The following is a 12618-nucleotide window of genomic DNA, read 5'->3' as shown; positions in this document are numbered from 1 at the left end:
AACGTAAGCAATCCCTTAAAAGATGTGCATAGAATATCCATCCAAGTGGCAAACAAGCATGCAGATTCGAGACTAAGCAGCCAAAGTGTTCATGCTTGTATCCTGGCTATGCCAGCAAACGGCACAGTGATCCTGGTCAGATTATACAGGATCCCTTGCATTACTGTGCTGTCTTCTGTGAGGTTTTACCTACTTGCATGCTGGAACTCCCCTTGATAATGGAGAGACTGATGCTAACATAGTTCTCACGTTGTGTAACCCCTTCTGTAATATTTTGGTTTAAAAATTGTCAGGTTTGGAAATGCGGGTTGCATACTTTTGCAAGTCAGTTTTATAACATTAGATTGTTTTGGTTCATGTTAAGAGCTGGAAGAGAAAGTGCTCAACTGCAGGAATTGCAATATTGGCACAAATCCCAGCTGCACCCCATAAACACTGTGTGATCCTGGGCATCTCATTTAATCTTGTATTGCCTAACATTTTTTAATTGTCAGTCTCTAAACCTTTCAAAATCGTCAGCCCTTCAGGGTCATTTCCTTCTCAGGGTATGTTTTTCATCGAGGCACCACTCATAGTTTCACTGGCTATGGGGTTGTTTCCATTATGATAGTGAGCATTGACATATTGCATACCACAGGCACTTGTCTCCTCGATCTCTAATGGCAACTCAGTTCGAAAACTATGTCCCACTCCTACTCTCAGTCTGCCTGGATAAAGACACCTTCCTGGCTGCTTCTAATCTGCCTATTCTGAGTTGCATGTATCTTTTCACATACAGTCCTACATTAATACTGCAGGCTGCATACTTTCCCGGATGCTAAAAGGTATCTTGTTTCTATACTGAAAGAGAAGTAACCTCTTCGTAAATTGCTAATGTTGGCCTTCAAATGCTACTTGTTTCTCATTCTGAATAGTGCAGGAATGGAGAGGGTAAGGGATTTAAAAAGGGCGTAAACATGCTTATCTTGAATGCTGCACATCAGCATGAGTATGTCTCACAGAGAGTAAGGCCTCTAGGCAATACTGAATATTCCCATACAGATGCCTCTCATAAGACATGAGAGAAGGGCACAGGTTATCAGTAAAATAATGCATTTCTTGTTAACCTCATTGGCAGCGTGCAAAAGATGTCTTTTCGTCCGCGCTCATTCATCCTTATCGGAATGAATCACTCTTGTTAGTCCTCTAGACCCTCCAGGTCACCCCAATAATATACGCCTATTCTTGAAACTCCACAAACGGGGCCTAGCTTTAGTCATCCGGCTCCTAAAAGCTGGAATGTCCGCCCACCAGTGCTAAAATGAAAGATTCTTGCAGTGTTTTCCACAACAGGCCGGACACCTACAATTCCTGGGGCTGTTCTGCAGTGAGACACATTCATTCTGCATGTAATGCACTCTAGTTTCAAAAATAAATGCAATGTGTAAGACACATTCACTCAAGCATTCTCCAGATTACTGAAATACCCTCACAATTACGACGGCTGCTAGCGTGTCCACCACGAGTCAAAATTAAAAAATTTAATGACCCAGCCAGATCTGAGCCCTGCATTTACCATACAGTGCATTCCTTTCGCTCAGCACACTTAACGCACAAGACCAGTACTTCTATAAATCATTATAATTCAGCTATTTTACTACGAAAATCTATCGTTCTTGGCATGATTTATCAGTTATCTTGTCTTCTACGAGGACATCACAAATTTAACTCCATAGCTGCTGGTTTGAAACAAAATGTGTTTGCTTAAAGTGTACCAACTTTTTGCACTTTTCACAGGCTGTTTAACTCTTTTTGGGCTGCAATCACCATGAATTTGTGTGCTTTAAACTATAATATCTGATCACCTATTTTAATGCACTTTTTCGCAATTTCAAAACCTTGGCTTAACGCCAATTTTTAATTTAGCTTAAAATATCATTTTATACTAATTCCAATATTTTTACAGTGCACATGCAGCTATGCCATAAAATAAATCACATGAACAGCCGTAACATACAACAATTAGACACACAACATAACATGACGTGTCAAAATCAGACACGATCTGGTCGGCTGCATGCGAGCCCCTCACAAATATTTTACTCTTGTTATTGATTTTTAAATGTAGTTAATATTTTTGGTTTGTTCCCAAATCTTGACTGCCATTATTCTTTTTCTCTGTGTCCCTGTCTCTATCGGCTAGGGCAGTTTTCACTCAACTTTTTTGTTCTCCCGACCCTCGTGATCACTGCCTTCTTCAGGTTTTCGTCTGGTCTGCTGCCCGTAGGAATGGAAATGGAGATGTTCATAAAGACGGGCTCCTTCAGGTCCCGTCTGCAGTCTCAATTACACTACCATTGTCTACGGGGATCTTCACAGTCTACTCAGCCAGAAATGGCGAAGGACTTGTGATTTTGCCAAAGACCTATAGTTACTTTGTGTCAACGGCCGTTAGGTGTCTTATTTTAATCAATAGTTGATGGTCAATAACCATCCTCCTCACTACCAAATGTAAACGAGGACCGGGTGACCTCTGATGGGCCCATAGAATCAGAGCTCGCCCTCGAATACCTTAAGATAAGATAGCTGCACCTCAAGGAGGTTAGGGTGAGGGATTCACATACTCCAACACAATTCAATAGGGACAACTCAAGGATTTGGCAAAGAGACTGTAAAGTTCATAACGGTTTATTTCATGCCACTGCTGAGACAGAGCAGCCTTAGTGCCTTGGTCGAGATCCCAGCCTCAACCACCCTCGGCATCACATAGAGCTCATTTTTATAGCCAAATGTGATTGAGAAGTCTGCCCCCACCGTTCCTGCACAGTCTTAAGCAACTTCTTCATCAAACATTAGCTCATTGGGCAATTATTTTTAATTAAACTAAACCTTCAGAATGAAATACGCTCTAGCATGCATGTCTAACTTTTCTTCGGTGCTCTGCTCAATTATAATTGGTGCAGCTGGATTCTTCAGATAAGGTTCCAGACAGGACCTAATTAAGAGTCTAGGTTCTGCCCATTCGTCAAGTTTCTGACTGCATGCTAACCTTGAATGTTTCAACTTTAAAATTACCTCATCTTACACACTCTGAGCACTACTCAGTTTCCTCTCATTTTAGCCACATTTTCAATTACATGCATTTTCATTAAAGGCATTAGGCAGCGCTATTATCTGTCTGTATACAGAAAAGCTTATTGTCCATTCTGTGCCTTGCCACCTTACTACATCATGGTAATGACATTTTCGACATTATAACCATGATGCTTTTGACTACTTGTATATACTAACATTATGGATACCATTTTCACATAATTACAACACCACATTAGTCCATACGAATTTCTCCGCTTAGGTTTAAGTGGGGGCACGGGGGTGCCCTCCACTTCATTCAGCTGTTGATTCAATACATCTTTAATTCGGGTCCTCCAGTACACAGTGAATCATTCACACAGTAACTACCAGAACACTTTACTCGCGCAGATAGACAAATTCATATGCATGTTGACACAAGATTTCACACACCCATACAGCTGCTCTCAATCATATTCTGAGTCGCTGCATGGATGCATGTCTGCTTGTGTGAGTGAGCGTGTATATGAATGTGTATGAGTGAAGTGTTTTGGTGAATGCTGTGTACATGAATGATTGAGAGAGGTTGTATGGGTGCATGACTGCTTGTGTAAGCATGTATATGAATGTGCATGAGTGAAGTGTTCTAGTGGGTGCCGTGTGCATGAATGATTGAGAGACGCTGCATGGATGCATGTCTGCTTGTGTGAGCATGTATTTGAATGTGCATACCTAAAGTGTTTTGGTGGGTGCTGTGTACATGAATGATTGAGAGAGGTTGTATGGTGCATGACTGCTTGTGTAAGCATGTATATGAATGTGCATGAGTGAAATGTTCTAGTGGGTGCCGTGTGCATGAATGATTGAGAGACACTGCATGGATGCATGTCTGCTTGTGTGAGCGTGTATATGAATGTGCATGAGTTAAGTGTTTTGGTGGGTGCCGTGTACATGAATGATTGAGAGAGGTTGTATGGGTGCATGACTGCTTGTGTGCATGTGCATATTGGAGTGAGTGAAGTGTTCTGGTGAGTGTCGTGTGAATAATTGAGAGAGGCTGCATGGATTTGTGACTGCTAGTGTGTTTGTGTATATCTGCGTGAGTCTAGAGTAGTGGAGCATGTCTTGTGAATGATTGAGAGAGGCTGTGTGGGTGTGTGACCGCTCGTGTACATGTGTATATCTGTGTGAGTAAAGTGTTCTGCTGGGTGCGTTGTAAATGATTGAGAGAGGCTGTATGGTTGTGTTACTGCTTGTGTGCATGCATATATCTTCCTGAGTGAAGTGTTCTGGTGAGTGCCAGGGAATGATTGAGAAAGGATTCATGGGTGTGTGACTGCTTGTGTGCATGTGTATATGAAAGTGTGTATCTGCATGAGTGAAGTGTTCTGGTGAGTGCCAGGGAATGATTGAGAACGGATTCATGGGTGTGTGACTGCTTGTGTGCATGTGTATATGAAAGTGTGTATCTGCATGAGTGAAGTGTTCTGGTGAGTGCCAGGGAATGATTGAGAAAGGATTCATGGGTGTGTGACTGCTTGTGTGCATGTGTATATGAAAGTGTGTATCTGCATGAGTGAAGTGTTCTGGTGGTTCTTCTGGTTCTATTTCAGAACTTATTCACAGATGGACCAGCGGAAAATCGTTTCTAAATCCGTCTCTTTCAAAAAAGATTTAAAGGCCATGGTTCACGAATTAAAATTAAAACTTCTCGATTTTTGAACTATCCATTTTGTGTCTAATACATTAAATAAAAAATAGAACTGCCACAGATCTATTACCGATACGCTAGTAACTGCGAACACAATTATCACATTCCACTTGTTACATAGTGTATTTCTTGCAAATATGTTGGCCTGTGAACTTTTTAAATACAATGGCCCTCATTACGACCCTGGCGGAAAGGGTTTTACGCCAGCGTAATGCTTGGCGTACCTTTCCGCCTTACTACGAGTTCCCGTAGCGCCATGGTGGTTTTTTCGCCTGGTTTTTCCGGGCGGAAAAATCCATGGCGCTACGGGACCTGTTGTTAATTACGCCACCGTAATTTACGGTGGCGTAATTAACGCCTTCCCCACTCCCATTATACCCTATGGGGCAAAAATGGGAATGGGGAAGGGTAAATGGGGATTGGGGACTTACCGCCCCGCCAAGGTCGGAATGGGGCGGTAAGTCCGCCAACCCCCATGGCGGAGTTGGCAGCTCTGCGCCATGGACCATGGTGCAAATTGCACCATGGTCCTCCGCCAGGGTCGTAATGAGGGCCAATGTCTAATCAATCAGTAATGACGCTTACTTTCTGCTGTCGTCAAGCTATTTTGGAAAGAAGAATGCAGAAAGAAATGTAGAAACCGACAGAGTAGCTGAAGAACATTTCATGCTTAAACTTTATATTTTCAGGGTAAACAGGTGCACAACCAAAGCAAGTAACAGTCAACAGGACAATCCAGATCTGGCTGCCATGGATAAGCAGGGGGCAATTGTGAGCAGATGTTACATAAACCATGGCCAGAACTGACTTTGCATTCAGCAGACTGAGGCTAAAATAAGGTGGCACAGGCTACATTGTCTCATGGAATTGGTCAGGGAGAGTAATGAGAAAGTTGGTAGAGTGTGTTTTGTCTTCATAAAGACGGTGGAGCTTGAGTGAAGATTTCAAGGAGTGGATAGTAGAACGCCACAATGGCCTCAGAAATCTACAGACAAGGCTAATACATTGTAAGGTGCTCTATTACCTTTAAAAAAAATCATACGAGAACGCTGGGGTGGTGGAATGTAGTGGGTACCTACGTCCATTTCAAACTCCCCGTGGGCTCCCTCCATCCCAGCCCAGGCATCAGTTATCGTCAGAATGCCCCCACGTATTCTAACACAAGGTAACCCCACTGTATAAGTCTTCTCCTATCTGTGAGGGAAACCCAAAGGCTGTGTCCTTTTCTATCTCTCTATGGGATTTTTCTAAGAGATATTTCTGGCCTGTTTCTACTGTCTGATGTCACCACGGTTTCGATTCCAGTCTCTCCCCTTCACTCTCTCTCTCTTTGTTTTTGCCTCTATATCTGTCTCTGCTCTCCTCCCGCCAGAATGGTTGCACTCTTTCCCCCTTTTCTGCCCATAGCCCCACTCCTCCTCCTTTACTCTAGCTGTCTTTGCTCCTTTTGCCAGTCTTTTCTCCTCACCCTCGCTTTCTCTATGCTCCCCACTCTCCTTCTCTTCTCTCCTCTCCCTCTCGATACTCTCAATCCCCTATGTACGGCTTTATGTCCTGATCTTAACACACCCTCTCCATCTATGCCTCCCAACTACCTTCCCCCTGCTTCACTCTTCCCTCACCATGACACGTAGTGCCACCTTGCAGTCTCTTAACACTCTTCCACTATAAACTCTATCAATTCAACACATTTCCACCCCTCTCAAAATCAACCTGCACATTTCTTCCTCTCTCTTTCTAGTGTTCTCTTTCACCTTACACCCCTCACTGCACTCAACGGGTACCACCCTCTCTCATACACAAACGTTAAATGCACTCTCTCAGAACACTGCCACAGTCTCCTCTCCACTCCACACCACCATCCGCCCTCCCACTGGTTTCTTGGTCCATGACTTGTCCAACTAGCCTCAGCCACACTCCTCTGGGCTGGGCTTCTATAGCCCAGCTTATCCCTTCCCAAACTCCTCCCGGCTCCCAATTTTACTCCCTGCTCACATGCTCCTCTCGGCCAATCTCTAGCTAAGCTATTCCTCAGGGGGTTAGGACTTCCTCTGAAAGACTTTAAGAAGTCTTTTAGCCCCTGCCCCAATCATCTCCACTCGTGGATTAGCAGTCATGTGCACCGGCTGCTCGTTTTCCTTGTGCTTTGCTTCTGTTTCTGGTGAGTTGTGTTTCCAACTGAGTTTGGGGATGATTTTTGTGTCTCGCCTGCTCCCCTGCATGTCCATACCACTCTCGGTTTGTTTTTCGCTGCCCCACTATTCCCCTGAGGTCCATCTAGGATTGGTAGGTCGGTTGTGAAGTGTCTCATCTCCTTTTGACAGGATAAATCCCAGTACTTTCCATGCCTTTCCTCGATTCCATGACTCTGGTTCCAATGTGGGTGCATTCTGGGAGTTGTGGTTCTGAAAAAGACAGAAGAGAACTATGCTTGAAAGAGAGGCTAACAGGCATTGTGGAAGATACAGTGGTACCAGCAGTTATATATAATGCACCCTCCAGGAAGGTAGGGACTTGCCCCCCTCCTATTCCCACACTCCACCTCTGGGATAGGACCAGGCCTGAAATACTCCCTAGTAGGGCACCTACCCCAGGTGGAGAGTAATCCCTGTTCCTTATAACAGGGTCATGACCTTGATCCTGTCGTAAGAAACGTTTATCACATGGGATGGATGGGAGTGCCAATGATTTAAGGCCAGAATGGCGAAGGAACAGGAGGTAGAGGAAGAGCACGGTGACCAGTGTCAGGCAAAATCATATGCAGTACCCTTTGGGAACACCACACACAAATAAGACTACAAGTGCAAGTACAAATTCACCTTTGGTACAAGCCTGTACTACACAGTAAAGTGGTAGCGATGGCTGAGCATCCACACTTATCGCAAGAGTAAAGTGAGCAGTATCAGAAGTTACACAAAGGACAGCAATGACTATGGTTCAAACAAACACTGATTCAAGGTTTCTGAGTAAAAGATTATACATTTATTTACACAATCAATTAAAAAATAGTTCACTAATATAAAGCAGCAGAAAATCACAATATTAATCCACTACACAACACCCAATCAATTCTGGACAAGTTAAGCTCAAAATGAAGTGTGAGCAAAATGGCACTCCAGCAATTTAAAAAGGGAGGGAAAGACAAGGATATACAAAATCAAGCAGCAACAACAAGTAATATGCAGGGTAATCTAGAAATGACTTACTACAACTAGGATTCAAATTGGCCTGGGCCAATGTTAATGGTTCAGATTCTTTGCAGAGGATCACACAGTTCAGAGTAGTTTGCGGTTAAGTCTTTGCCAAGAGTTCAAAACGAAGTTGGTCGGAAGAAAAGTTATTTAAAAGAGTAGAGAAGGACAAGCCCTCGGATTAGCGAAGGATTTAAAACACTTTCACCTCGGTCGGACAGACCAAACGACCGGATTTGAACATTACCTTAGTAGAAGAAAAATGCTGTAGCTGAGGCAGAAGTTCCAGGCAGTTCCTACAGGTTCACGGTTGCTGAAGCGACTGTTGGACTGACAAGAAGGAGGAAGAGTGGAGGGTCCTGCACTGCCCAGGGAAGAAACCAGCAGCAGAGCAAAGCGACGAATAAAAGGTGCGCTCCTTAAAACCCAAACAGGGCCGGTCCTCCTGGCTATCCGGTTCACTGCAGCGATGCACAGCAAATTCAACCAGGAGAGGGAGGTATTGCTCGGCATTTGGCGAACTGGTTGGTCTCACCAGCTCAAGGGGAGAAGATTCCTTGCAGGTCTTCCCAGTCATCAAAGATTCGGGCAATTCGGACCCGCAGCAGGGCTTCACCAGGAGATTCAGTAGTTGCAGTAGTCCTCTTCCTTCAGCTTCTCTTTCTCTCGATCCAGTGGTGACTCTGCCTTCCAAGTCCCAGAGACCTGCTTTTAAGCAGTTTGTCCCCATTCACACAGCCTGGCTGTCAATCACACAGCAGGGTGGCTGTCCTGGCTGGACAGCCTCCTAGCTAATCAAACTACAGTGCGACTTGAGTCTCCAAGGAGACCCTCTGCAGGGGCCATCAAACCCCTCGCTCACATCCTGTCCACTCAGACACTCAGGCGCCTAAGGAGGGCTTCTGTGCATAAGCCTGCCAAAGGACGGAGAACAAAGGAACCAAACCTGGTTTGGCGCGCAGAGTAAAACACGAGAAAGATCTTTACAAAAAGAAATGGTGAATAAACTTGACCGGAACCAAATAAAAATAAATGGAGTACAGCGGGTTAGAGTTTGAGGCTACCACCATAGCCTCTAATGTTACTGAGGCTATTTTCATAGCTCGCTGTAGGATAAAAATGGTAGATACCACTGCCACCAGCCAAATCTTAGATAAAGGGGAACATAAAAATGTCCCATGAGAATCAGACAAAAGAGGATAACTATTAACCCCTCCAGTACTCTATTGGAAGATAGGTTGTACTGGGTCTGTAAATTTAAAAAGACTAGTAAAGTCAATGGCAACTTTACATGTTCTAGGAGACAGTTGTCAGTCCCAGAAAATGGAGTTTAAAGAGGGAAGTCTGAAAAGACAACCCTGTGTCACTGCACTGAAGGTGCTGTGTGACACACAGTAAAACGATGATGCCTATGGAGTGGGTGAGACTCCATATGCCATGAGCATAAAATGTACGACACACAGCAAAACACATGTAAGAGTGGGAAAAAAGGCTCACACCCTTACCAGGTAAAAAGATTTAAATCCTAGAAATCCATTAAAGCTGCTGAGGGACTCAACAGATAAGGGAAATTAGCCCTTCTGGAGAATTCTCCCTAACAACCAGGAGAAGCACAGATCAGGGTTGGAACTAGAGTGGAGGTTGCACAGAGGAGATTCACTGGAGAGGTATGGCTAGCAAGACAGGGGGAGCAAGTTCATGCATGCATTTGTAAACAAGCAGCTTAAAGTTAAGGAGGGAACCTTTTTTCAACGGTCATCAAGGAGGTGTTTGGAGGTGGAAGAAGGGCTGGGAAGGCGAGGTGATGCAAACAAAAGAAGGATTTAGAGTCCTTACTAATTGATTAGACATTTGCCTTATTGGTCTTGGCATACTGTAGGTATTTAATCATTTGGAACAGCAAATATGGAATCTAATCTCTTTTTGGATTTTCATTCTAGGTATGTTTGTAGCCAATGGTCGGTACGAAACCCAATTTTTAAAACAAATTGTATGCATTTAATTGTTTTTTGTGCATTATGCAAAATGTGTCAATTGTACTCAAAAGCAAATAATTCCTTGATTAGTTTCCACTTGGAATGTGGTTATCGCATGAGTCATAGTATACAGGTCTGTAGCAGTCCATCAATAGAATGTAATTACTCCCCTACATATCTCCAAGATATTCAGTCAGAATTAATTTGCATGATATATTCTACACAAACTCTAATTTGGCTAACACAACAGGCTCCTCAAGCCTCATTTAAGAACACACAGCATATTGCGTAAGGATACATGATTTTTCAAATGCACGCCATTGGTTTCTGTACAATCCTAGGAATCCCGTGTTCTCCATATTAGAGCTCCAGACACCACAGTGACAAAAGGTGTTATTTATGCCTTCAACAATGGAATTTGTTCAAAACGCTTCAGATTTTAGGTCAATGTACACATTTATTTTGAGTAAAGCTTGTGATTGTAATCAAGCTTTCTATTTGCCTATTCATTTTCAATCTCAAATGTAAAGAATTTGTGATGTCTGTCATAAATAATTATGTTAGGCTACTTATTGCAAATTAGCACTCTGAAAGATTTGTGAAGGCTTTATTGTTATACTCACAAACATCGATACCGAAATATTATTGATGGGGCAAATTATATCCTCACATTTGTGGTAGGATCCAAACCTGCTAGCTTCTTTTGTAATCCAACAACATTAAGATCTAGCAACACAAAGGCAACCAGATAAAGATTAAGTACAGCCGGCGCCAACATGCAACACTGCTTGAGAACATTTGAAGTTCATGCAAATGATGTATATTGGCCTCAAGCCCAAACTGCCGCACTGCGCAATGTATTTAATTAAAATTGCCTGACCAAGTTCAAAATGCTTGTGTCAATGTTCACGTGCTGTCATTTCTGTCCCAATTGCTTATGAATCACTCAGACGCAAGAGGGGCAAATGTGCACGAAGGAACATTGCAATTTCGAGACACCATCAACTCGAACTTTTCGGTCAAATACCTAGTGTGCAAAACACAGGCAGTGGTTGCACGCTGCATCACAGCGCAGTGTCCAGCTGCTGCCTTTGTCCTCTGGTACCTTCATCTCCCTCACTGCCCTCTAGAAAACGTAGTCCACTCCCCCTGTGCTAGAAATGTTGCTTCCACTCTGGAGCCTTCGTTCCAGAGTGCAACGAAGAGCACCAGACAGGAGGAGCAGACACCACCATTGTGTTGAAAGGTAAGTTAACAATAAAAGGGTTTGTGTACATAATTGCTGTGATTGCTTTGTGGTGTCTACGTAAGTGAAAGTGTGTGGGTGTATTTGTGTGCGGGCATGTGCAAAACGGAATGTGTGTGAGTCTGCATGCGTGTGTGCAAGAGAGAATGAGTGTCTGCAAGTGAGTATGAGTGAGTCTTTTTATGAATGTTTGTGTCAGTGAGTGTGTGTGTTTGTGGGAGTGAGACACGTGTGTGTGTGTGTGTCTGTGTTTGGCAGGGGAGGCGAACAGCACCAGCACAATGAATGTGCTTTGCAGTAGCTGGCATATATTGTGTGCACCATCCGGGAAGTGTTTTACAGTGACTTATACTATACCGGCAAATATTTTACAGGGAACATGAAAAGGTATTCACAAAGCAATGCAAGCAAATGTGAAAAATGGCATAATGAATGTGTGCATTACAGTGGCAGTGCTGGAGTACATTATGAGCACATCACGAAAATATTTTACAGTGGCAATCCTGGGATATATTTGGTCCCAGGCAGCGTAGGAAGGTGTTCAACGGGGCATGCTGACATTTTTTTTTTTTTTATTGTTTTAATCAAATAAATGATTTTTACAAAACATTGTCTATGACTCCGATAAGTGATTTTCAAATTGTTTTTCTTGTGATTAACTGGGGTTTTCGGCTGACTATCGGCCCTTTTTTTATTTCTACGTTTACAAGCGAAAGTCCATTGCTTAGGGAGAATTTTCGAGTTGGGTCATCACGTGTTGGAGTATTTTTGACATTGCCGTAAGCCACGTCGGTTTGTCACCACTAATCATCCTTGACCACCAGCAGTGTTCCGACTCCAACGAAGGGTCAGACGCAAAATATTGCATGTATGTTGTCCTGAGTTTTTCTGTTTCCGTGCATCTGAGGAGAAGATGACGTATTGTTTCCTTTTCATTTGTCTTAAGACAGAGTCTACAGTCCCTTATATGTGAAGTCCTCTAATAGCTTTGATTTTGTTCGTTGGAAAAAGGTTAAGCCTCGCTCCTAAAAGGCAGTTTCTGGCTTGTCTGCTCGGAAATTGTTTAATATAGCCCTGAAGTTCATTCAGTTTTTTTATGTTTGGGGGCAGATGAAGGGCTGGTTTGTTTTCAGAGGCTTTTGACAAGGTCTGTATCCAGTCTAGTTCTTTGATTTTCCTCTGAATCTTTGTTGGATTTAGGAGCAGTTCCTCCTTGTCGCTCTCAACTCATTTCAAATGGGCGAGTATGTCTTTCCTCCAGGTTTGTAGCATCTTATTTGTGTCTGTTGCCAACTCAGTTTTTATTAATTTGTACAACAGTGGGCTCGTGGGTAGCAGGCATTTTCTGTATAGTCTCAAGGAGTTGCAGTTCATAGTCCCTTGTAAGGACAGGAGGCTCAGTTCTCTACGGATCGAGGCTACTGGTGTAGAAGTAGGGAAGCC

This window comes from Ambystoma mexicanum, chromosome 7q, assembly GCF_040938575.1.
Source record: "Ambystoma mexicanum isolate Mex_15411 chromosome 7q, UKY_AmexF1_1, whole genome shotgun sequence".
Taxonomy (NCBI): Eukaryota; Metazoa; Chordata; class Amphibia; order Caudata; family Ambystomatidae; genus Ambystoma; species Ambystoma mexicanum.
The sequence above is the reverse complement of the archived record's forward strand: the minus strand, read 5'-3'. Positions refer to the sequence as shown.